The 25,952-nt window shown below is 41.9% G+C and overlaps 1 long non-coding RNA gene across 3 annotated transcripts in view; it reads left to right on the top strand.

Annotated features, from left to right (window-relative positions):
* Window positions 1-25,952, top strand: part of LOC105870316 (uncharacterized) — an 81,242-nt gene that overhangs the window by 21,478 nt on the left and 33,812 nt on the right. For 2 of the 3 annotated variants that reach the window (XR_012922888.1, XR_012922890.1), the window contains 2 exons: window positions 156-244; window positions 4,594-4,703. This is a non-coding gene — a long non-coding RNA (uncharacterized LOC105870316). Of the gene's footprint in view, window positions 1-155; window positions 245-4,593; window positions 4,704-15,947; window positions 16,024-16,121; window positions 21,468-25,952 lie in introns of those variants that run through there. The other variant, XR_012922889.1, reaches the window with a different exon arrangement.

The following is a 25,952-nucleotide window of genomic DNA, read 5'->3' as shown; positions in this document are numbered from 1 at the left end:
TCAAAGAGGTTTTAGAAACAAAATAAATAGTCCTGTCTTACCTACCCCAGAAGGTGTGTGGGATCAAATGAGAGATGTACGAATGTTTGAAAATTATATGCCTTTATTCAAATAAATGTAGGATATGTTATTGGGTCTTGACTGTTGTGTTTTAGACGCAAGGACTTTTTGATGCAGTTGTTCTGAAAGAAGATAAAGAGTTGAAGTCTGGCCAGAGATGTTGCAGAAGAGGAACGTTTAGTGGGTGTGTTGTCAACCAGATATGGCAGTTTTCTGGTTTCGTAAACTTGGGCTAATTTTCTAATACCTCTGTGCCTCAGCTTTTTATTTGAAAGATGCGGATACTAATAGAAACTCTTCCTAGGGTTGCTGAGACTATTAAATAAGGTAACACGTGTAAAGTGCTTAACACAGGAAGGGCCACAGAGTCACTGGCAGCAGAGATGCTAGCTATTTGCTGCTTTGGTCTACCTGGCCGATAACCTGTCTCCCCAGAACAGCTGGGTGAGCCTCAAGTTGTCAACAGCTCTTTAGCGCAACTATTCTGATAGAAGCCTAGAAGGCTGCCAGGTTGCTGACCAAGGATTTTCTTTTGCCCGTTGAAATGCTACCGTTTTCGCTGTGCAAATCATAAACACATTGAAAATAGGGCCTCACCCACCAGTCGCCAGGATCCTGGCTCCCAGCAGCAGCAGCAGCTCTTGAGGCAGAGGAGTGGTTGTACCTTACTTAGGGAGAAAAGATTATGCTCGGTTTGTAAGCAGGGAGCTTTGAGAATTGCCCCCAGAGCTGTCTCCCACATCACCTATTTGTTCTCAGATCCTTCTGAGAAAGAAAAAGAAAAAAGAAAGAAAGAAAACTAAAAATGAAAAGGAAAAAACCCAACTATTCTCTTTTTGCTAGATTGCGCCTTTGATTGGTAGGTTTGAATGTGGCCCCATTTGCCCAGTGGCTATGTTAGGGTTTAATGACTTGATCAGTTGTTTACACTAGCACTTGTCCTAGTTATTTGACACTTTTTGCTGTAGGTCAAAGTGACTAGACATTCTGGTTTTGCAGGGACTGTCCCCAGTGACATGGCTCAAAGTATTTCTTTTTAGCCACCGTATGATGTAAGGTGGCCCTTTATTTCTCCCCTACCCCCATGTAGACTGGAGACATGAAGTGATTGCTCTTGCAAAATGTTTATTGGAAGGATTAAATAGCATCTGTTTTCTTTCTTCTCTCTTTCTTTTCTTTCTTTTTCTTTCCTTCTTTCTTCCTTCCTGCCTCCCATCCTTCCTTCCTCCCTCCTTCTCTCTCTGTTTCCTTCCTTTCTTCCTTTCTTTCAATCTCACAATCTCACTCTGTTGCCCAGCAAGAGTATGCAGTGGTAACATCATAGCTCACTGCAACTCAAACTCCTAGGCTCAAGCAATCTCCTGCCTCAGCCTCCAGAGTAGCTGGGACTACAGGCACGTGCCCCTATGCCCAGCTAATTTTTCTATTTTTTTGTAGAGACGGGGTCTCGCTCTTGCTCAGGCTGGCCTTGAACTCCTGATCTCAAGAGATCCTCCCACCTTGGCCTCCCAGAGTGCTAGGATTACAGGTGTGAGCCACTGTACACAGCCTCTTCTTTCTTTTTTTAAATGAAGGCTAAACTTAAAATTGAGAAAATACAGGGTAGCTAGTCATTGATTGCAATCTGCAAAAGCTAGGGATTGTGGAAAACCAAACTGCAACATCATTTCTGTAGAAGGCGGGGGCATAGATTGGGTCAAACTAGTTTAGGGAGGCAGGAGAGTGGTTTAGTAGAGTAAGCTGAAAATTAAGAATCTGGGGAAATAAAGCACTCCAGGAAAGTGAGTCCAAGACAGTGTAAAGAAGGAAATGAAACAGATGAAAGCACTCAAATCAGGACAAAGAAAGTGGCTCATGAAACAAAGTTCTAGCCTTGACTTCATTGCAAAGTTTTAAATAAACACCCTAAATAGACTTTTGTTGATTATTTTCAGTTTGGCTTCTTATAATTAAACATATTATTAGCCAATGAAGACTAGTGTTCCAGGGTTAGAAGGAACATTGGAAATCACCTAGTCCCACTCCCTGTTGAGGATTTTTTGAAGGCATTTGTATAGGCCAGGCTGTGGCTATATCTCATCCATGTTTGATATACTGAGAGCTTGGGGTTATACTGGATACCCTTTGTCCATTTGCAAACTATTTATTTGTTTGTTTATTTTTTAGAGACAGGGTCTTGCTCTGTCATCCAGGTTGGAGTGAAGTGGCCTGATCATACCTCACTGCAGCCTAGAACTCCTCTTGCCTCAGTCTCCTGAGTAGCTGGGACTGCAGGTGTGCAGCACTACACCCGGCTAATTTTTAATTTTTTTCCTAGAGACAAGATCTCACTATGTTGCCCGCTGATCTTGAACTCCTGCACTCAAGCCATCCTCCTGCCTTGGCCTTGGCCTCCCAAAGTGCTAGGATTATAGCATGAGCCTCTGTGCCCAGCCACTTGCAAAATTTAAATTGTTTTTGATTAGGTGGCTTCCCAAAGCACTTTCATATAGTTGGAATAAGATAAATTGTGGTAGGGCAAGGTACTTGAATGTTAGGATTGAGTTTCCTATCTGCCTTTGACATGTGGCAGTTTAAATGGTTCAGTTGTGGGCCAAGAAAGCACCTGGATTGTTTCTTCTGCTTTACCTTCCAGTTTACTCTTTCTCTCTTTTGCCATGTGCAATGTGCTGCTAAACTTGTTCATTTAATTTTGATTGTTAAATTTTCTGGTTTTAAAAGTTTGTTTTCCAAATTGGTGATGCCATTTATTAACGTTTCCTATTCTCTTAAATATTTTTAAGTTTACCTTTATTTATTTAAAAGTAGTAAACAGTTGTTTTATAGTCACTATCTGAAGTCCATTTGATTTGTATCTACTCTCTATAGTTTCTTCTGGTTCGTGCACATGGATTTTTGTTTTTTTGTGTGCCTGTCTTTGACTGTGCTAATCATTTTACTTTAAAAACATTTAAAAAATCTATGTGTAATATATGTACATGAAAGTGTACAAATCTTAAATGTATAGCTCAATGTATATTCATGTAACAACCACGCAGATCAAGATTTAGAAAATATCCAATTCTTTAAAGAATTCCTTGTGCCCTTCCTAGTGAATATGCCACCATCCCCTTTCTGGCCACCACTATCATTTCTTTTATTGTCATAAATCAGTCCTGGTTATTGCATAGTAGAAATTATTTGTAGCAACAATTCGAGAATTGGGATTTGGATGCGGTAACTTTCTTTTAGAGGTTCCCTAGACCACCCAAAGGATATAAACCCAGGCTATAAATCTGCAGGAAGGCTGGTTGATTTTCAGGGGCCCAGTTAAAGAGGTAGGTGCACTTGGACTTACCCCACCCACAAGTCCACCACAACTGCTGTTCTGATTTATAGCTTTTACTTTATACCAGCAAATGCTCTTAAGATAAAGCAATTTTGAATGTTAGGCTTGTTCCTCTGGGTTCTGCCTTTTCCTAGGTGTTGTCCCAGGAATTTCTTACTGTTTAGTTGTGCATTAATACTTTTAACAGAGTGTTTTGTTTTAATGTTTTATGCAGTTTAAAAAATAGTTCTCAGGAGGAAGATTTTTGTTATAATGATATTTATCTAGTCTTTTTAAACTTATTTTTTTCAGCTGTGGAAATATTTTTTCAAATGAAATCTTGGGCAGATTCATGATATATAAAACTCATAAAACAAGAGAGTCTTGCTTAAAATTATGCAGGTGTCAATGGGCCATTTTCCTTCTGGGATCAGGATCTGCTTCCTATTTTCTGTGTGGTCTACGTTTGTTTGGCACCATTGTACCCTCATCTTCCACCTTAATGGCCTTAACCAGGGCCTCTGAGTGATCCTGATATATTAAAGGATTAAAAAGAAATTGTCAAAAGGAATCACAAATATGATGATTTATTTGAATTATCTAACAAGCGAACACTTGGTTAAAAATGTCAAGTATTGATTCTCCTCCTAAACACAAGGCCTGGATCCAAGGCTCCTCACCTACCTCCATGTGACCTACCTTAACTTTTGATCACTCATAATATTCTTTTGCTGGTCTGAACCCTGCTCATTCCTCATTGCCATCAGGAAGATAGATTTACATACCTCGCTAGCCATGTGGCCTTTCTTCCCTCCCTCACTTCCTTCCTTTGTTTTAGCAAATTACTGATTTTTTGCTATTATTTCCACAAACTAATTGTGAAGTACTGATGTATCCTAACTCCCCTGAGGCTCTTCTGTTAACTAGCTGGTGAATAAGAATTTTTTTAGGTGATGAGTTAGCCAATTGAAACGCCCTTCCCCAGTGCTGAGGAAGGATGGAGCGGGGCGGGGAGGAAAGCACACACACCTTGACTCAGTGTAGTTCATGGCCAGGACCTGCTTCCAATTACACAAAATCAGAGGTAGACTCACCTGACCCTCTTGCTTCATCAAGTGGGCATGCCCTATCCTCTTTGTCTCCTGAGTTGAGTGGGATCCAGATGGATGTGTAGAATTTTCAGCAACACATTAGACCATAATTTATCCTGTTTTTCTCCCTCCCAGGTCATTTATTTGTCTCTCAAGTGAGGAAGATAAAGAATGAAACAAACAAAACCAAACGAACATCTGAAATCCCAGTGACTAAAATGAAGACTTGGAGTTTTGCAAACAGAGTAAGTTTTTGCATGGATTTGAGAGCTTGGTTATAGAATCAAGGCTGAGGGGTAAGTGCATGTTTTCCCGATCAATTCACATACATGTGGAGGAGCATTGCTCAACCCACATTGTTTACGGTAATGCCCTACTAGCAAAGATGTTATTATCAAGCTTTGCTTTCAAAGTCCGCACTATGCAAGCAATGCATTTCATTTTCTAAGTATAACACTGTATTATAATATTGAATGTGCTTTTTCAAATACTCCCCTCACCATATTGTCCTCTTCTTTGATTTGATGATCACTGAACAACACAATTCAACTGCCCTACTCATGGTACTATGAATCTGCAGCTAATTCTAGCCAGGAGTCTCAGGCAGTTCTTCACAGGAAATCCAAGAGCAATCTTTGCAATGTTACTTTTAAAGTAGGAGAGGGTTTGGTATTTCTTTACAAATATAATGCACATGCATTAGCTCAAGTTTCTTGGTCAGACACTCTTTGAACTTTCACTGTGACATGATTTATCTTGTTTAAGATCTATGAGATTAAAAATGGTTATTTATATAGTCGTGATTTTTGACTGAACAAAATATTTCATTTATCTCTCTATAAGCCTCAGAAAGGAGCTAATTTTTGTCTAATGTCTAGTGGTCAGAGAAATAGATCATTGGCAAATGTGGAAACAGGGTCCAAAGAGGCAAATTTTTGGCAAGTCAAGGAGTGAGCCAAAACCCAGAATCCTCCTTTAGGATTCCTCAGTGCCAATACAGTGCTGGGTCTGTAGGTGGTAATAAGTAAATATGTTTAGATCAACAATTGAAGCTCCCTGTGAAGACATACATACTTGAGGGCTAGTCTTGCTGCTTTGGGGGAAGATGTTGGGTGAAGTAGCAGAGGTGTAGACAAAAGAGGAGTAAGATCAGTCTTGATTTCAAATTCCACCTCTGCCTCTTATTATGTGACCTTAGAAAAATTACTTAAATCATCTGCAATTGTGTCATTATAAAAGAGGAATTATAATACCTTGCAGTTTTATTATTTATAAAGATTAGAAATAGTGTTTGTAAAGTGCTTGGCAAATACTCATCTCTCATTAAGTGGTAGTTACTATTATTATTGGTGATAAAAGGACAACAATATTAACTTCAGAAAATTTTATTAGGGAAAGCATCTCTGAGCTAATTTCCTTCCAAATCCCTGTAGCAGGGTCTGGCTTTATCCCAGGTTTTTGAAACATGTAGCCTTAGTGTGAACTCTGCACCCAGTCCTTTTTCTGTAATCCCTGTAGACCCCAAGTTCTGCTGACCCCAAAGTGCCTTAGTCATAGGGGAATTAATTGGACATTTGGCCAAAAACTTCAAATGGAGATCTTCCAAGGACAGAACATTCTGGAACCCACAGTGTTTTATATCTCCTTCTCACAGTAACTGGGGTCAAAGCAAAGCTAGAGGGAACGTTGTCTAAGAAGACCTAAACCCAAAGAAAGTTAAGAATTCTTTTTGAATTAGGGTATTGTAAATGATATGTGTTGGCATCAAATTTAGATTTCTCTTGGCAAACTGGCTGGTCTTATTATCTTATTCAGTGGCTGGTAAAGTTCATTTGAAAAATGAAATGACTGTTAATAAGTTAAAAAGTAATGCTTTTAGAAAATTCACTTTAATGATTTTAATATTAGTTTTTCATGTTATTATATTAATTTTATATGTGATGACTCAAGTGAAAGTAGCCCTATTTTAAATTTGATCATCCTATTTGCAAATACAATTCTTAAAATATTTAAAGTCACATCATTGGAAAAAGTATTTTCTATTAAACTCCCTGGGAGCGGGGTGGGTGGAATGTTTTGTTTTCTTTTTCTTTTTTTTTTTTTTTCTTAAATTATTTTGGTTAGAGGGCAAGCTCTTATATTCGTCTTTGAATCAGCAGAACTTATTTAGCATAGGGACTGACACACAAAGTATAATAAATAAACATTTGTTGAGTAAATGCAAGAACAAACTAATGAAGACACAGCACGAGATGGTGGGAGGAACATTCCACATGAAACCGGATGTCCTCCATTTTGGCCTCGGCTTTGTCACTAATTTGCTGGGTGACCTAGACCATCACTTAATAGACTCTTTTGACAGCAACGCAGAGCAGTGCAGCAATGCTTATCTTAAAGGTTGCTGTGCTTGCCTCATAAGACTGGCATGGGGTGCAAACGAGATAATGGATGTGCTACATATGCCAGAATATGTGAAATAAATGATAACCACACACACAAAAAACAGAACTCTTTGCAGTTTCTTAAGTTCTTAAGATGCCTTCAGAGTGGCCAACCAAGCTGGGCATAGCTGACATTCTGTCTTAGGCCAGGCTGTATAATGGCATAAATAATTGCAATAATATTAATCAATGACTCTCATTCATTGAGCAATTAGTATAAGCCAGATCTGTGCTAGACAGGTTACATTATTTTTAATCTTCACAACAACCCTGTAAGACAGGCATTGTTATTCTCATCATCTTTATTTTAGAGATGAGAAAACAGAGGCTTAAGTCCTATCCATCACTCGGTCTGTCTGACTCCAAAAGTCACACTCTTTCTACTACGCCACACTGCCCTGCCCCTCGTAAAAAGTTTTAGCACATTCTGAGCACCACCAGTTTATTCACCTAGCAGAGTTCATTGGCTCCTCACCACAACCGCCGGGGTAGAGTATTATTATTATCCTCATTTTACAGTTGACAAAACTGAGGCACAGAGAAAGCTGGCTATAGGGTCTGTCTGATTCCAAGCTCGGCTGTGTTTACTCCACAACGTTAGAAACTGTGATAAGTATTTTGTTGATTATGCAGAAACGGTGGGGCAAGAACTTAGGCATAATGTGTAATATATTTCTCCCCTAACAGGTGACATTTTTATTTGTAGAAAGAGGGTTCTAGGGGAACCTCTGTACAAGGCAGAGGGCCTAAAGCTAATCACAGTGGATGCTGTCAATGGTACTTGCCCTCCAACTTTTAAACTATCTTGCTGTATTTGGAAAATGTTAGTGTTATGAATCTTATTGCCCCAGTGGCCACACTGAGTTCAAACCCAGATCTCCATGCAACTAGGAGGCAGGCAGCAGGCCTGTGTCCAGCCAACCACAAGCTCCCAGAGAGCTTGTGGTCCCTGGGCTCCCTTTGGAGCCCAGGGACCACAGGAACAACCGGCTCGGTGTGGGCCTTTCATTTTAGCTGCAGTGGAGTCCGGCATTCTGTGGAAGCAGCAGTTTTGCAGGAGGGGTAAGTGCAATTCTGATGCAGAAGCCACACAGTGCGGGCAGAAGGAGCAGTGGCAGGCCCTGCTACAAGGACCCTGCCATTTAGTACCCAGCAGCTGTGCTGCTGTTCTCACCCTGATTTTGGACGTTGCTGCTGGAAGCATAACCTCTGTCTGCTAATCACTTGAAATATTCTGACAGCTAATAGACTTTCATAAAATAAAATTAAAAATATCGCCTTCTTGATTAAAATAGTCAGAGTGGATTCTATTTCTTGCAAATAAAACCCATGCCTGATTCAGAAGCATAAAGTTTAGTCAGTAGGAAGTTCCAGCCACTTCCAAAGACTCTGGCCCCAGGTGTGCTCTGAACAGGGTGCTGGAGCGGTCCTCGCCACTGTCCCGGGACACCCACATGGTGTATCTCCCTGGGTGCTCCTGACATCCCTGGTGCACTGGCTTCTGAGAGCCAATTGTTCAATTTTCAGGGATTTCGTGAGTCCATTGATATCACCTGCACAGTCCCTCCTTATCCACAGGTTCATTTTCCATGGTTTCAGTTACCTGTGGTCTGAAAATATGAAATGGAAAATTCCAGAAATAAATGATTCATGAGTTTTAAATTGCCCACCATTCTGAGTAGTGTGATGAAATCTCGTGTCATCCCTCGCCATCCTGCTGGCAATGTGCATCCTCCCTTTGTCCAGCCTGTCTGCAGGATAGATGTTCCCCTCCCCTTAGTCACTTAGCAGCTTTTGCAGTCATCAGATGGAAGAAACGTAGTGCAGACATGGGCCAGCTAACGACATTTCAGTAAAAAATGGATTGTATATAGGAGAGTGGTCCCATAAGATTCTAATACCATATTTTTACTGTACCTATTCTATGTTTAGGTGCACGAATACTTACCATTGGGTTATAATTGCTTACAGTATGCAGTGCAGTAATATGCTATACAGGAGCAATAGGCTACACTGTATAGCCTCGATGTGCAATAAGCTCTGCCATCTAAGTTGGGGTAGGTGCACTCTTTGATGTTCACACTATGATTAAATTGCCTAATGAAGCAGTTCTCAGAACTTATCCCTGTCTGTAAGCAGCACATGACTGAATACACGCATGACTGTATGTGAGAGGGGGACTACTACTGGAGCTTCAAATCAACTATGTTGGAAAGATTTATATCCCAGAAATGGGCAGATGCTACACATCAGACCTCCCTCACCTTCCAGCCTGTTGTTAATTTATCAGCTCTTCACTGTCCTGGTGTCTTGTAATTTTGTACTTTTTGCTATAGATTTTTAGTGAAATGTTCTGCTAAGCTTCATTCGGTATTGATAATTTACTGAGATTTTACTATGAATCAATCTCAAATCAGAAAATATACTGTGTAAGAACTTTGCCAGTGTTGTTTCCTAATCCAGAAACCTCTCGGACTGCTCCTTCTGGCAAAACTTAAGATTCAGAACAAGTATCACCTTCTTTTGACCTTACCTGACTCCCCCATCCAGAATCAATTATTCCATCTTCTGAGCACGCCTAGCACTTGGTGCATTAATGCACTCACCTCATTATTGTTCTTTTCCAAAACATTGATGCATTGCTTATGCATGTTAGACTCTGTTCTCATACTTTAGATATACTCATTACTAAAACTCATAACCATCCAATAAGTAGGTACATTTGTATATTGCTGGGTTGGACCACAGCTCCTGAGTTTCTGTTTAGAAAATAGGGTCTCAGTTTCAGCTGATGTTAGTGCTGTTAGTGCTGGTGTTAGGGCTGTGAGTTAGGGAGAACTGGGGATAGCAAAGAAGAGAGAGGGAAAGCAGTTTAAAAACAAAGAGATCTTCACTCCAAGGATAACTGGTTACTCTCTACTGCAGGAGATACCTTCAGGAACATCAGGGTGGGAGAAGGGGAAACTGAGGTAGGATTTGGAAGGATGGAGCCCCATCTTTCCATTCATCGTTATGAATACTATATTTGCAGGCTGCGTCAGCAACAGAGGCCCCTGGAGGAATGGGCTCTCTAGGTTCAGGCCTTTGAACATGTGGTTCCTTCCACCTGGGCGTGCTGCTATTCTGACATCCTCCTCATCATCCATGACCCTGCTCAAATGTCACTGTCTCTGGGAAGATTTCTCTTTCTCCCTAGGTCACACCTACCAAGCAGATTATCAGGGACTTCGTAGACTCCATCAAAGCATCTGAGGCTATTGTTGATACACCTGGCACTCAGTAACCATTTGAAGTCTAGAAAGAAAGGGATTGAGAAGATACTTCCTGTGGTGGCCTCAAAGAAACCACACTCTTTACCAGCATAATTTCCTCACTTCTCCAGCCGGGGACATGGGGACATGATCACATGTGCTATTTGGAAAGCTTTCACCCATTTCCTAGCACATCTTTTTTTCTGGCAGAAGATTACAGGGATTGTGGAAGACTAAATCATGCTTGACTTCAGTGGGGTGTGTATGTGTGTTGCTGAACTGTCCCACTGATGTTCCACCTCACCAGACACCTCTCTGTATATCGTGTGACAATTTCTTTGTTTAGAGTACAGAGCAAGGGCAATGTCTGCCATCTAGGAAGCTGTGGAGAACAGCCGACGCACCAGCATGCACCAGACCCAGGGGAAGCATGCCAAGGAACCACCAGCAATAACCCCAGGAGCAAAGTTCTGGTCAATTTGGCCTGTAATTGGGCAAAGTTCTTTCCCACTTCCACCTCTGATATGTCTCTAGGAAATAATTTGCCTCCCATGGTTAAGCTGGGGCAGTCTCTGTTCTTCTGGACAGCCTTGGGGTGCAGACTGTGAAGGAGCCCAGGATGAACACAGCCTGTATGAGCTCGTGGCTCATTGTTTAGGCTCGGTAATGGCAACCACATGGTGCTGCGGTGGCCTTGCCATGCCCGGAGGGCTTGGGCCCTGCTCTTATCCAGCAAGATCTCTGACTACAGCCAGACCGAAAGTGACATGGCTTGCTTAGTAACCTTCAATATCCTCTTACGGGATTCTCTGACTCAGAACGCATAGACAGGGTGTGATCTCAGCTCCTCACATACCTTCCAGGCACATGGGCATGGTTGCATGTTGCCTCCAGTTTTAACTGGGGTGGGAAGAAACACTAAACGTTTGTGTAGAGGAGACCAAAAGGAATTTCTTGGGGGAGATACCTTGAAGAGAACCCCGGGGTGCTCCAGAGGATTACTTTTTCTTTCTGCCTTTCTGCCCTGTTGTCTAGATGTCAGCATTTTACCCAGGGGTGACTGTAGGCTCTTGGCTAGTCTCCCTGCCTTGAGTCTCTCAAATCCTCATTGTCTGCATGGAGATGACACAGGTGCTATTCTGAGTAATGTTTCATCATATTTAGCTCTTTCTGTCAAATCAGGTGTTCCCATCATCATGAATTCTGGTCAGCAAGTTGTCTATCGATGTACCTGTATTCCCACTTTCTTACCTCTTACTCTTCCTTCCTTTTGCTTCTCTGATGCCAGTTGTTCAGTCCCTTGTAGTTCATCTCATATCTGGCCAGTTCCTCCAACCCAGCATTGAAGTCTATCCTTACTGGAAAGGTCTTTGTATTCCACAAATATCTTCCTAAAAACGCAACCATCATGATCACCACCACCATCATCAACTATTTAGCACACCCTTCATGTTAGGCACTGTGCTAAGGACTTCACGTGAATTGCTCCATTTAATCCTCATGATAATCCTACAAAGTAGGCACTATTATTATCCCCACTATACAAATGAGAAAACCGAGGATCAGAGAGATTAAGTTACTTGTCAAGGCCTCAAAGGTTTTAAGCTATAGATCAGGGATTTGAGTTTAGATTGGTCTGATATAAAAACCAGGGCTCTTAATTGTGATGATACACAGTCTCACTAATCCAAACCCATGCTGCTTTTCTTTCCTTGAATTCTCTCAGCATTTATGTAAGCGTATGTGGTTAGGATGCCATCTTTGGGCATTTGAGTTGTTGGAGACTAGTAGGAATTGTTTTGAGATTAAATGGTCTAACACCATTTTTTTAAACAGTCGAGAAAACTGAAGATTAGAGGGACAAAGAGACTTATCCAGGATCCTGAAGTGGGTTAATGGACTGCTGACTCATGCACAATCCAGAGCCCGCTCTAGTATAGCACATATCATCTCTTCATGGGCTTGAAAATTTGCTCTTCGCCTATTTCAAAATTCTGTATCTCAGTTGTAGTATTAGTTCTTTAAGGATAGAGGCCATATTTTCTACTTTTATTTCTAGTATAATGTAAGAAGCAGAAACTAAGTATTAAAGGAAAGCAAGCAAGCTGGTTGGCATAGGAGGAATACAAACAATTCCATGGTGGTCACTAAATGGAAAATGCAGAAGATATTGGCAGTCCCTGACATTTAGTAAGCACTCACTGAGTACTTTTCAAGTGACTGAGTGGATGAATGAAATGGGGTTAGGAAAACTAGAGTTGAATTTGAACTTGGGGATATTTCCGGAAATATGGATGAAGTTTTGCAAGAAAGGAGAAAGATCTAATTTTGAATGACGCTGACAAGCTGATGTTTAAAGAAAATTGCAATGCATGTGTATGAAGAGGTGAGTCACTGAAGAAGATTTATTGGACCTGACAGGCATAGTGAAGAGAACAGCAATAATCTCTGACTTTTCAACAAAAATGCTGAATATCTGTGCAGCATCACCAAGACCATCTCTACCTCTGGCTGTGGCATGTTCCTTTGTGTCAAGTGGTGGCCTCTCCCATTGGGCAATATTCATTTAAGGGCTCTAAAAGCCATGGTTATTGCAGTGGGTGAAGTGCCAGGTGTTTCAGGCATGCTAGTGTGCAATAGTATCTAGATCAGTGCTTTTCAAACTTTAATGAGCATATGAATCACTTGCGCATCTTGTTAAAAGGTTGCTTCTAATTTAATAGGTCTTGGGTGGAGCCTCAGATTTTGTATTTCTCACACACTACCAGGTAATGCTGCTGCTGCTGCTGTTCTCAGCAATGATACTTTGAGTAACAAGGTTCTAAATGCTCCGTGGAAAAGTACTAGGGAATGCAACAACTGAAAGTAGCTCTCTGAATACTGTTCAGCATTTTTCTCTGTTCAGGCATCCCCACTCTATGGGCCAGCTTTCCAACAATGGGCTGGATTCCCAGTTGGCTGGTTATGATGCATCTCTGGGGACTGATTGGATTCAGGGGCCATGTAGTTATTGTGGGGAAAAAAAAATCAAGGAAGCAGGTAAAATTTATACTTCCTAGAAATCCACACCTAAAAAGCCACACTAGGATTTATTTGTTCATGAGTTGCTTAGGTTTGCATGTTTATTACTAGGGCCTGACACGTAGTAGGCCATCTAAAAATGGCAAATGAATGGGCCAAGGATAGAGACGAGGCTTTAATCAAAGAACCTACTGTCATATTACATCTTACTAAAATTAATTACACTTACAGAATTAAGACCTAAGCCAAAAAAAGCACCTGAGTAAATAAAAATAGATGTCTCCAAGGCCGTACATTAACTCTTAGGCATATTACTTCTGGAGGAATTCTAAATCCTCAGTCAGAGCCTATTTGGGCTTTTTTATTTTTAAATAAAAGAGTGAAATAGTTTATTATCAATATAAACAGAGTGATGTGATTTCTCCCCTTTTGTAAGAATTTATCATTTTCAATTGCTTTAAAAATGGCTTTATTGAGATAGAATTCAGATATCATAAAATTTACCCTTTAAAAGTGTTATTTATATTTATTTTACAACCTATTTTACAAAGCTTGGCTGTCTATAGTAGATGAGAAAAGGTAAATTAAAGGGGTTTGGAGAGAACAAAAGCTAGATATAGACAAGCAAGGGCAAGATAGTGTTAAAGGTAAGAGACAAGACAAACATAATATGACATGAAGCACAGAGAACTGCTAAGAAAGCCCTGTCAGTAATCTGGAAATATTTAGTTTAGTGGAAACTTCTTTCTAACATGCTTCAAAATTTCCCCGGAGGATGAGTGTGTACAACCCAGTGTCATCACGGATGTTCATTAGGATGCCCTCGCGTTGCCAAGGAAAGGCCCAGTCACACTCCATGGACTCAACGTCTGTGACCCATTCACACGTTTTCATTACAATGGTAACAGTAATAGTTCATCCAGTTTCGGGTGCTTTAAGGAGTAAGTTCTCAGCTGTCTCCACAATGAGTCAGTTCACAGGGGTTCCAGAAAGTCCACAGTTCCTGGTATGGGCTGACAGCTTTGACCAGAGGGCAGCCATGTGCCCTTGGCTCTGCTGACGTGTGAAAGTGGGTCCTCGCCATGCACCACCACGTGCACCAGGGGGGGCGTCCAGGCTGCCGGCGTACACCTTTCTCCCAGGGGCAACACCATCCCCTACCTTTTTTGGACCCTGCTGTCTCCTGAGAGCCTCCTGACCACATAACTTAAAGCTTCCCAGGTGAGAATCAGAATGGTCCTGCCTCTGAGATGCAAGGAAAACATTGGAAGAGTTTCTGTCAAGATTTCCCTTTGGCTTAAAAATCTGAAACTCATTTACTCCTCTGACCTTTCCCCCGCTGTGACGGGGTGCAAACACGAGGATACACGACTCCAGAATGCCACTGTTCAGAGCCCTCTTATCTTCTCACTTCTCTGGGGGTCTGCACATTCACAATATTTGGCAAGTCACTTTCTGAGCTTTAGTTTTCTTCGTTTCCTCACTGGTAACATGGGATGGTAATATCTGCTCTGGGCACTTCACGGGTGTAGTGTGAGGTCTATTAATAACTTTTCAAAACTATACGAAATCTATAGAGTACTTACTATTTTTCAGGGCTTGTGTGAAAAGCTTTGCTTTATTATCTGTTATCTCATTGTAATACTTGGAAGTCCATATTTTTCTTATCCTCGTTTCACAGATGGGGAGGCTTCAGCTCATAGAGGTGACTGGCCCCAGATCACCGTGATTAAGAATTGGTAAAGACTGAATTCGAAGCCAGGTCCTTTGATTGCAGAAATTAAATGAGATAAAAAATGCATTTTAAAGGTCTCTATCGGTAAAGGTCTATAGAAATAGATGGGATTAAAACTGTTTCTAGAATTATTTTACAGGACCACATTAGAGTTAACCTCCTACCTTTATCCTCCTAACTCAGCCTTCCTGGCTGACCCCCTGTCCAGGCCACAGTGGACTTCATGACCTCCTGCCAACTCTTGTGATGCTTTTCCTGACAACACTGGACCGCAGGCATCTTTGGCTGCAGGATCTTGGAGATCATGTTGCACTTGAGTCTTTGACATCACTGGTATTTGATATATCACTGGTATTGGCCTGAGCCCAAATCTTTGGTAACGAAACATCCAAAATGTTTGCTTTTTAAATTTCCTATCACTGGGAAATGCAGCCATGTTGCTTCTAGGATCAAAATGACTCAATGATAGCTCCCATAGATTCCCAATGGCTGCAATTTTTCTCTTTCCAGAGTAAGAACTTCCCACCCCATGACCATCTGAGATTGAGAACTGCTGCTTGGCATGTTCTCAATGTTCAGGTCAATTTCTGACACTTCGCGCTGATGGGGGTCTCTCAGGGCTCCTTGAATAGTTTCAGGACTTGTGAGTATTTTATTTCATTTCTAGACTGTCTCTTTAATGCAAAATGTTCGTTTCCTTTGGTGAACTTGTTCTACACAAGGAAAAACAAAACACTCAGCTTCAGGTTTCTTCCTGGCTGTTTTCTGTTTCTTTCTGATGGTCAATTCTAGTCATCCTTGTCCTGGTGTATGACTCAGTCTAAGAGTATCTCTGTGTTATCCAAGTTTATCCAGCTTGTAAACAGAAATTACTCTTTTTTCAAAACTATATTTCACACAGACTATCTCAAACTTTTAGCATGGTTTTCTATTGAGGCTCAAAGCCAAAGAGTTTGCAGTCAAATGTTGTGCTTTTGATTCTTCTTTTAGTCCTTTTTTGACTGCCGGTGATTAAAACCTTTTCTATCAATCTTTTACCAGCCATTATCCACATAAGCCTTGACATGGAAGAATCTTTCTGACTGCCACGGCCAATTCCTGTCGTGACACCATCTTGGTAGGACTCCATCAGCACCGCGCCCTTCCCATTTCCTCTCCCATCCCACCTGCTCCGAGTTCTGTTTCTGCCTTTGACCTGGTGCATTTGCTTCTCAGACAGAGGCTGGAAAGAGCTGGTGGTGAACAGGCGGCCAGAACCAAGGAAGAAAACAAGGCATCCAGGATGATAGGATTACTTTTTCTCCAATCAATAATTCATTTTTAACCAGAATGTTTGAGGAAATGGAGACCCGGCCTTAAGTAGTTCTTCACAAGCAAAAGAAAATGAGCAGAAGTCTAAAACAAAATACGATTTGGGACATGGACCAAAACAAAATGAAAACATCTTTAAAACAGAGTGATAAAGACTGTGTAAACTTATTCACGATTCAATAGGATCCACTTTCGCAAAATGCAAGGGCATGGCTCATGTTTTGTTTTGAAATGTATCTGTATCACAGAAACACAGTAACGGCGGCTTTTGACTTGTCCTGGTATGAATGGAGTACCCTAAAATCTTACATAATTTGAGTCCTGCAGTTTAATGGAGGCGAAGGCAATAAGGCATTTTATCACAGCAAATAAAATGCCCAGAAAAGGAGACTATTACCCACATACATGGAGATGGGCCCTGTCTTCCTGTGGAGAAGTTCACCAGGATCAGGAATTTCAGGAATGACTAACTGGCTTCAAATTTCCAGGGTGGAATTCTCATTCCATAAATGAGAATGATGCATATCCTCCTCCACTCCCCACCCCAAATGCACCTTGTGTTCCCCTCCCAGGCTTGTTTCTTGCCTTTTCTGCTCTCTCTCCCATGTCTGTATTTTACTCTCTTTGTGCTCACAGGGTCTCACGTTTACTTGCTAAACTTTGGCCTTTTCCACATTCTGCCCCTGACAGGTGACATCCCAGCAGTCCCCATGGGTCACTCCCAGGTGAGCCCACCAGCTTCCCTGAAACTTCACCCTGTGTCTTGGGTTATCCCGCCTAAAGCCCGGTCTGATCTCACAGAGGTCTAAGAGCCTTGCTTCAAGTTCCTCTTGCTCAAAGCCATGTCAGCAAGATCCCCAAACCCTTCCCTGCCCATCTTGGCTGTGGAGGTTCATGCCTTTCATTTACCCCGGAGAAATTATATATAATAGTGTATATATATTACCTCCCCCCTCCACTTTATCTCATATAAAGTATCTGCTGTGATGTAGTATTGTCACTTTATAGTTAATTGTAAAAAACTTTTTTTCTGTGAATGTTGGAGTGCAGGAAACACCTAGTGTCTGACAGCATAGCCTGAATGGGGATGGGGAAGTGTAGAGCGAAGGGAAGGGGGTCTTGCCTTGAACTTGCCTGCTATGCCCATATTTTCCTCTCCCCAGAGCTCTCCTCTATTACAGCTATTGCTCCAGCCTGTCGCTTTGAAAGAGCCACCACCCCCACCCCTCTGTGCAGTGCTGGCTCCACCTACTCCTCCCCTGTCCCCTGCAAAATTAAAACCCTTTCTAAACAGCCAATGCAGACTAATTTTCACAGCAAGGGAGAAGAATTTAAGAAATGAATTAATTATGTTTCTATGAACATTTCCATGTACAAGGATAAAGATTTCCTTAATTACGGCTTTTTGAGAAAGTATTTGCTAAGATGGGCTCCTGTTTATGAAATAGAAGGTTTGTAGATCATAAAGACCAATGTTCTCTCACTGGTGACCGTGAAACAGTAGGACATGTTATTTAAGCAACACAAAATGAAAATAAAAGAATCAAATTTGGAGGTAGAGACATATTAATACATTGAATCCATGTGTTAATTGTTTTCCCTGCTGTATGTGTGCCAGAGTTTAATCTAAAGTGTGTTTTACACACTTGCCTACACACAAACTCTTGAACATAACTTCTCTTTGTGGCCCTGGATTCACTGGCAGTGGGTTTCTCTCTGTGGTACCACTCATTTGGGGAATTTAGTTTGGGGAAGGAAATTGTGCTATTTTCTCACAGAGAGAAAAGGATCTTATATCAAAGACTGTATGTGCTAAGTTTTAAATAGTCTTTACTAAGAGTGACACACTTCTGACAGTTTGGATGACTTCTAAGAACTTATGCAAAGCTGTTATAAATATATTTTTGATCACATTCATCAAGAGTATTCCTATACCTAGAAATAGGTTAGAAACAAAGGAAAGCATTTTGTCATTAAGTGGCCTCACCAACACATACTCTTGACTCTAGTGATCATGTCTCTCCAGTTCACACGTAGGTCTTGTCACTTTACCCTTGACTTTTCTTTGTACCTTGATTTAGCTGCTGGCACTGCAGATTCTAATGATAATTGAGATCAATGTTAAGCATATTTCTTGATTGGGTATTTGGGAACTGCTAAGAAAACAGCCCATTCACAGCAAGGTCTGCACACAGGATTGTTTGTCTATATAGCATTTCATTTGCCACCTACTTGTCTCCATACAACGTTGTATCTAAAGGCACCATGGTTTATTCCAGCGACAGATGCCTTTTCAAACTCCAATTTGACAAGGGAACATATTTTTTTGAAATATAAAAGCAATCAAAATCATAAAATCAATAGCTCATATTTTCTTGCAGTGCTGTCATTTAGAAACGTTTGAACAGATATTGTTCAAATCGAGGTTGTTTGATTTGTTTCCTGCCTAGGATCTTCTGTTAGACATTACTGATTTTCTTTTTGGTCTTATTTGGTATAGTTCTATAGTCCAACAAAAAAGAAGCTTGTGATAAAAATAATGCTGAAGTTTTAGGAAGACATTTCATTGTATCTTTCACAATGTAAAAAAAAAAAAAAGAATTTGGAATTACAGATGATGGAGGAAAAGAATTAGCAAAATGAAAATAAACAGGCATACAGTCCCAGATAGCAGATTACTGTATGAAAACTTTCTTGAGTAGAGTTTTTAACTGTCTCAGAAAAGGCTCAGGGTACAGTATGGAAGGCCACAGCCACAGACAACCCAGCCATGGTTGTTCTGAATAAATCATGGATTCTGCCTAAGGCAGTGACCCTGTATCTCAGCATTACCCAAATTATATCTGTATAACATTTGGCCTTCAAGATGAATGGAGTTTCTATGGTCATAGACACTTGAAATGCAGATTCACAAACGTATTCACAGTCAGGAGTCAATTTGAAACACCGTTTAACCCAGTGTTTCCCAAAGCCATTCCCTCAGTCCTCTTTTCCCATTAATACCTACAGCTATTCCGTGGAAGCAGAGTCCCAGTGATCATACTTTGTGCAATGGCGTAACTTTTACTCCTAGGCTCCCTTCTGTGGGTCATAAAAACTGGTCGTGTTTATAAAGAGGGTGTTGTCAAGCCCAGATGACTTCCTTTCAACGATCCCTTTAGACTCTTCTACTTTTGGCAACATGCCATTTATAATTGGTAACTGAGAAAGAGAGGAAGAAAAGTTGAAGATACTCTTATGCCCCTAAAGAATTGTAGAATCTTCATCGACCCCCTGGATTCCCCATTCTCTGTCTCCTTAACAGTGAATTTAGGGTGCTGAACACCAGGCTCTCTCCATTCTGCAAGGATTCTCCCAGCTCTGCTATTCTGTGCTCCTGACATAGTGTTGCAGGTTCTTCTCACCCCTCACTGGGGTTCTCCTTACCCCACATCCTCATACCCAGTAAGAGTTGGTAAGAGTCGTCTCCCTATAGATTTACAGTCTGGCCAACCATTTATTCTCTCTGGAATCTGCAGAAAGTGATTAGAGAAGGTCACTGGGCTCTCATCATGTCTTTGGAGAGCTTCACGTGGACAATTTCTTGCTGCATTTTTAGTCCTCAGCCTGAAATTTTCTGAGTCACTTCCTTCCCTGAGCCTGAAACCTAAAGTTTCTTTCTGTGATGTAAGTAGGTTCTTTCTAAAGGCCACCAACCCAGGTGAGATGCCATCGGATGGCAATAGGTGTGTCTTCCAGGCAGGAGCTGGGATGGCTGTGGGATGCTCTTTCTTTTTTACTTTCCCTTTATGGTTTTATTTGATATACTACTCCAAATAATTACTTTTCTATTCCAGTTTGAGTTAAAATTTATTACATTTAGAAAATGTGGAAAGTTACACACACATACACACACACACACACACACACACACACGGAAGAAAATAAAAATCACCCATAATTGCAGCACCCAAGAATAACGACTATTGACCTACCATCTTTATCCTTCATATAGTTCTGTCTCTGTCTCTGTCACCAGGAGGAAATTTATTTCTTATTCCTGATGCTTCTTCCCATGTTGAAGAACACGCCCTAACCACAGTACTCCTAGGTGGTGCTTATCTTAGCCTTTGCCTGGCTCCCGGGGAGGTGGAATATTACTGAATCGGCAAGTTTAGAAGAGGAACTAGTTATGAACAGCACAACTCCCACTTCTCTTTGTGTGTGGGAGTGTGCTCCTGTCCAGGACGTGTGGTCTCACTTACTCTCAGTCATGCAGCAAGCTCAGTGGTAGGTTTACTGGAGGCCTATGGGTGGCCATGTGGTTCAGTCTGGCTGGTTAGGAGTTAAGGATCAGGAAAGTCACTTACCCACAGGTGTAAGCCACAATACGTGAGAATTAGCAGTTGAGCAGCCCAGCCAGCAGTGAAGGTGATAGTTGGGGCTTCTTTGTCTGCCTTCTCCTTTAGATTGTCTCTTCCCTGGTTCAGACATCTGCAGAAAAGAGAATTGTCATTCACGGTGCCCCTTGAGCTTCATCATCTCTCTCTCTCTCTAACTCTCTATCTCACCTTCAGGAGTTTTTGACGGGTGGAGCTGAGGACCAGTTGCAATTAGTGCTGAAAACATGCTCCTGCCTCTGCCTGGAATCGATTTGCACATTCTAATGCGAGAGGAGTTGATGGGGAGAGCAGAAAGGTTGGTGTGTATAGTACAGTGTCTATCCCTGCCCAAACCTTTTATTGAATTTGAACTTTTATGGTTAGAAGGCAGAGGGCCAAAAATCACACAACTGCTCAAGAGAGACTGCCAGTTTCTAGGCAAAGCAGAGCTGCTTGGGTCTTAGTGGCAAAGTGTGGTACGGAATTGGGAAGGGAGGCATTTTTCCATCTTCTGAATCAAACCCGGTAGTGCATTGGCACTCCAAGTATTAGAAGTGAACCTTTGGATGTGACAGTGACCTTTCACGGTCAGAGGGCAAGGGTAGGTGTGACAAAAGAGGGAGACCTGGGTGGCTGCCGAGGCTGGCCCTGATGGGGTTCCATGGAACCCCTTTCTGGAGACTTTTGAGAACTACTGAGGAGTATTTTGAGACAGCCTAATTTCTAAGAATTATCCAGGTAGGAGTCTGGGCTGCAACAGCCATCCATTTTATCTGATAAACATTTATTGATTGTAGACAATGAGCCATGTGTTCTGGGTTTTAAGAATATCAAGGTGAATAAGACAGATAAAGTACTTCTTCCCAAGGAACTTAGAGTCTCATATAGAAAACAGGAAGATAAAATTTATTATTTTTTTATTGTCTGGTAAGGTCTGAGGAATCCTTATGTGTCAGTGTGTATATTTTTATATATATGATACATACATGAATGTACACATATATAGTATATATCCACACATGTATTACCAACTTTTTATAAATTTAGTATATCATAATAATTTTTTATAATTAAATGCCATACTAGAGCACCATTTTTAATGCTTACATGATATTCCCTCATATGGCTCTGTTCTCTCTTCTATAACATAATCCACTTCTTCTGTTGGACATTTGGTGTGTTGTATTATACATTGTGATAGTTAATCCAGCCCCACCCCTCAAGGTCCTGACGACTTCCTCTGCATCCTTGGAAGCTGACTCACCTGTGTGCATGTGCAGGGACAGTCCCCTCCCTCCACCTTTCCTGATGCTCAGTTGCCTTGGCCATTGGGGTGGCCCTTCTATGGCTTGAGCTGAATCATGGCCTCTCCTACTGCTCCAGGCACAGTATTTCATGGCTAGTGGCTACCTGGGGTCCTCATGGTGCCCAACCTGTGCAGAGTCTTGTGGCAGAGTTGGAGAACAACTCTCTCCTTCACGTGACTTGCCTTCTCCCTAAAGGTTCCCAAGGCAGTGTTCCCTGGGGCCCAGGTAGCACAGAGTTCAATGAAGCGATTCTCATAGTTTTCCCTTTTAGCTGTCCCTCTTTTCAGCCCTTACACGTGCCTCCAGAGCATGGGTGAGGACATAGCCAAGATATCAACCTTCATTTTGCCATAGCGTGCCTTTGAGGCTGAACTCCACATGCCTGGCTCCTTCCATCTGACCCAGCTGCTTCCTAGGATACTTTCCAGCCCCTTGTTTACCTCTCTCACCACCCCCAACCTAGAACTTGACTTCAGCACCACCATGCCAGTCCCCATTCTAAACCCCAACAGTGAACACAACTCCAGTTCTCTTGTAGCTGGTCCTACCACGATCCAGACAGATTCAGATCTTCCCGAACCCCCAGCAATCCAAGTTGAATGGCAACATGATATCTCTGCTACACTGAACTTACTGATATTGTAGTATTATTAATATATGTGTCTCTGCTGTCTGGGTCCAAGTGTATGAACATTTTTAGGAGTTTTGACACAGATTGCCACATTTGGGCTGATATACAGAACATGGACCAGGCTGGCTTCTGCATCACAGGCACAGAGAATATAGGCCCTGTTTGGTTTTGAGCAGGAGGGCATCTAGTGCACAAAATTAATGTAAAATTGACAGCATCAGTCTTTCTTTGGTGGAGTAAACTCACCCATCAAAGATGAATAATCTCTAAGAACTCAAGGTCACTGGGGGAAAAAAGTCACAGGCAAGTCTCTAATTTTTCTCCTTCCTACTCAACCCACCACTCTCCCAGGTGTCACAGGGCTTCACAGGGCTTCCTCCGGCCAGGTGGGAGGGCTGATCTCTGACTGCCTGGGGCATGATGATTTTAGAGTTACTGGTGCAGGACGCACTCCAAGGAGCAGACTGACTGTTTCTTTAATTAGCCTGGTACTGGTGCCTTCTTGGGGCAGTGCTGCAGAGGGATACCTACGTGTCTCATCAACAGATCTGGGTCTTGGGATATCTTCCTTTTTTCTGAAAGCATTTGGTACAGGTGTCCTCCGGAAATAGCACCATTGCCTGAGAATGGTGTTTGATGGCAGAGTGGGAGCGTGGTGACAACAGACTCTCTTGGTGCTAGAAGTCCTGCCTGCTGGGGTGAACAACTATCTTGGTTTTCCCAGGACAGTCCCAGTTTTAGCACCAAGAGTACCAGGCAAATGGGGACGGTTGTTCACCCTTCTCCTAAATAAGTGTCAGACCTGAAATTCCCACCTTCAAGGGACTGACAAGTTAGACAGTCAGAAGGTGATGATATTGGGGGGGGGGGTCTGTTTAAAATGTGGTGAAAATCTCTTTGGGCTTGGAAACCAGAAGCTCAGTTCCTGTCTTCCTCTTGTTATAAGGTCTGCGATCTTGCGAGAGTTAACACACCTCCCTGTTTCATTTTTCTCGTCTGTAAACCCTGAGTAGTAAACTTGCCCTGCCTGCTTCACAGAAGGCTGCAGGAATCAAACATGATATTGGATAAGAAGGCTCTTTGTAAACTGGAAGAACTCGGTCAGTGTCATGTGGTTTTATCGTTCTAAGGTATTTATGGATCAATGACACATGAATCTCAGTTATGATTTATTCTGTTTATTCTGAATTTTATTTCTCAGCCTCACACTTAGTTAGGGGGTAAATAAACACACACGTCACATGGCATTCGAAAGTGACTGGGGCAGAATCTGGAGCCAGACAGCGGCTCGGGGAGCAGCTGGGGTGCTGTCCCGTGAAAAGGTAAGGTCGTTACCTTTGGTGCCTACAAGCCCCTCTTGCAGGGGTGGGTCTCTCCCCACTGCTGCCTCACAAGATGAAGGATGAGTTTGGGGTGAAGGTGGACTGAAGATTAATTCAATTCTGCCAGGCACAGAACAAACTTTTCCAAAGAGCAATCAGTAAAGGAGTCGAGAATAGAAAAAAGGAGACGGATTGCCTTTTCTTCCCCCTTCTTTTTAAATTTTTTTTCCATTTTGTAAGAGCCCAATTTAGTGAAATGGGCCTCTAGTGGGATGTGTTTTAAATGAGACACTCTGTGGAACACAAAACATGATGGGCAATGTGAATTGCTTTTTGTGTTCAGGGTTTTTGGTGCCCACATTTGCCTGACTGCAGTTCACTACTTAAGAGAGAGGAATAGAATGGAAAATGCTGTAGGCACTACAGAGGGCCCATTATCTCAAAATAATTCTTCCCTTTTAGAATGTCACTGCAGCAAGGCTGGGGGCAGAGAACAGATGTGGCTCCTAGTCAAGAATACTTAGAACCCAAACCAGAAATTCAACTATGGGAATAGCTGACACCCAGGACTAAAGGCCATCGTTGACATGGTTGGTACTGAGCAATAGTGTCTAGCCCCTCGAAATGCAAATGCTGTTGTTTGCAGCACAAAAGCACCGATTTTCCCTTTAACAGAGCTTGTACTATTAAAAAAGCATGTCCTGTGTGTAGTTGCCACACATTCTTTCCATTTTTTTTTTTTTTCTGTGTGAGTCAGAGTGCAGATTCTCGACAAGGCCGAAAAGAAAGAAAGCCATCTAATTTACATGGGCACAGAGTACCCACATCTGGATAGAGTTAGAGTGAGCGGGAATTACTTGCAGCATTTAAATATAGGCGTGCAGAGCTTCTTTCTTTTGACCATATGAGGCATTCACATATAATTCCATGAAAGCAAATCCTAAAAGTCTACTTCTCATTAAGAGGGGCTGTTGCTAGTGTGATTCAACCATTACAGGAACTGACCCAAATTTACAGGAATTGACCCAAACCTGGAGGCTGACAATGAGTGGCATGAGGCCACCAGACTCTCACCACCCTTCAGATGGCCAGAATTATACAACGCTGTTGAAGGCATGCTAGAACCCACTGCGCCTGTGCCAGAATGCTGGCAGGATCTGACATCCGTCCCAACTGAACTCCCAGGCTTTGTAGTAAGCTACAGATGCTGGGAAAGCTGGATGGAAATCAATAGTGTCAGGCCCCACGCAGAATGGGACTTGAGTATTTTAATGCCAGCACCAATAGACACGTTTCCAGTTCAAATAAAATGTAGGGAAAGAGAATATAAATAGCAGATACCCAGGCACGAGGAAAGCAAATATGAATAGATGATATACAGGAACCAGGAAGACAAGAGCAAAGATAAATGGCTGCTTCCTGAAGCTGGGGGCTCATTAATGCCTAGTTACTGGCATTTAAGGAAGAACTATGGATTTGACAACTGAGCAGACAGCTTCATTGATGTGTGGATGGTGGTGACATTGTTAAAGACCTTAGTGAGGAAACTGGTAGACAAATATGGAAGATTATATTGTTAGAGGGCTAACAAGGCAGAAAATAAGTATCACTTTATGGACTTGTTTTCTAAATGACTCACAAAGCATTAAGACAACAGTCAGGTTTTTGTATTTGTTGAGTTCCACCTTTTCCATCTTAGGTTTCTGCCAGATTACATCTGGTAGAATTTTGGGCATCTGGCTTTGACTTCTTCTCTACCTGTCTCGTCTCGGGGTCCCCTGACAGTCTTCTGAAGCAGCATGATAATATTATTGTCTTTGCAGTTGGCTCCATCAAAATTTCTTTCAGGCAGAGTATGTATCATTATTTAGGAGAGTCCATGATAAGCTGTTAATGACAAAAGCGAGACTCCTAAAAGCATGGGTTGACAGGGCTGGAGGAAAGTGAAGAGAGAGTACTCTTGCTCTGCGTTGTATATAAGCTGAACAAATGACAGAGTGTGGTAAGGGAGAAGAAAGCAGAGAGGAGGAGGAATGGGAGAAGACAATGAGATTGTAAAAGTCCCTGGCACCGTGACTATTAAGATATGGAAAGACTTCCAAGAATAGAGATAT

The sequence above is a fragment of the Microcebus murinus genome, chromosome 14 (genome assembly GCF_040939455.1).
Source record: "Microcebus murinus isolate Inina chromosome 14, M.murinus_Inina_mat1.0, whole genome shotgun sequence".
Taxonomy (NCBI): Eukaryota; Metazoa; Chordata; class Mammalia; order Primates; family Cheirogaleidae; genus Microcebus; species Microcebus murinus.
The sequence above is the reverse complement of the archived record's forward strand: the minus strand, read 5'-3'. Positions and strand labels throughout refer to the sequence as shown.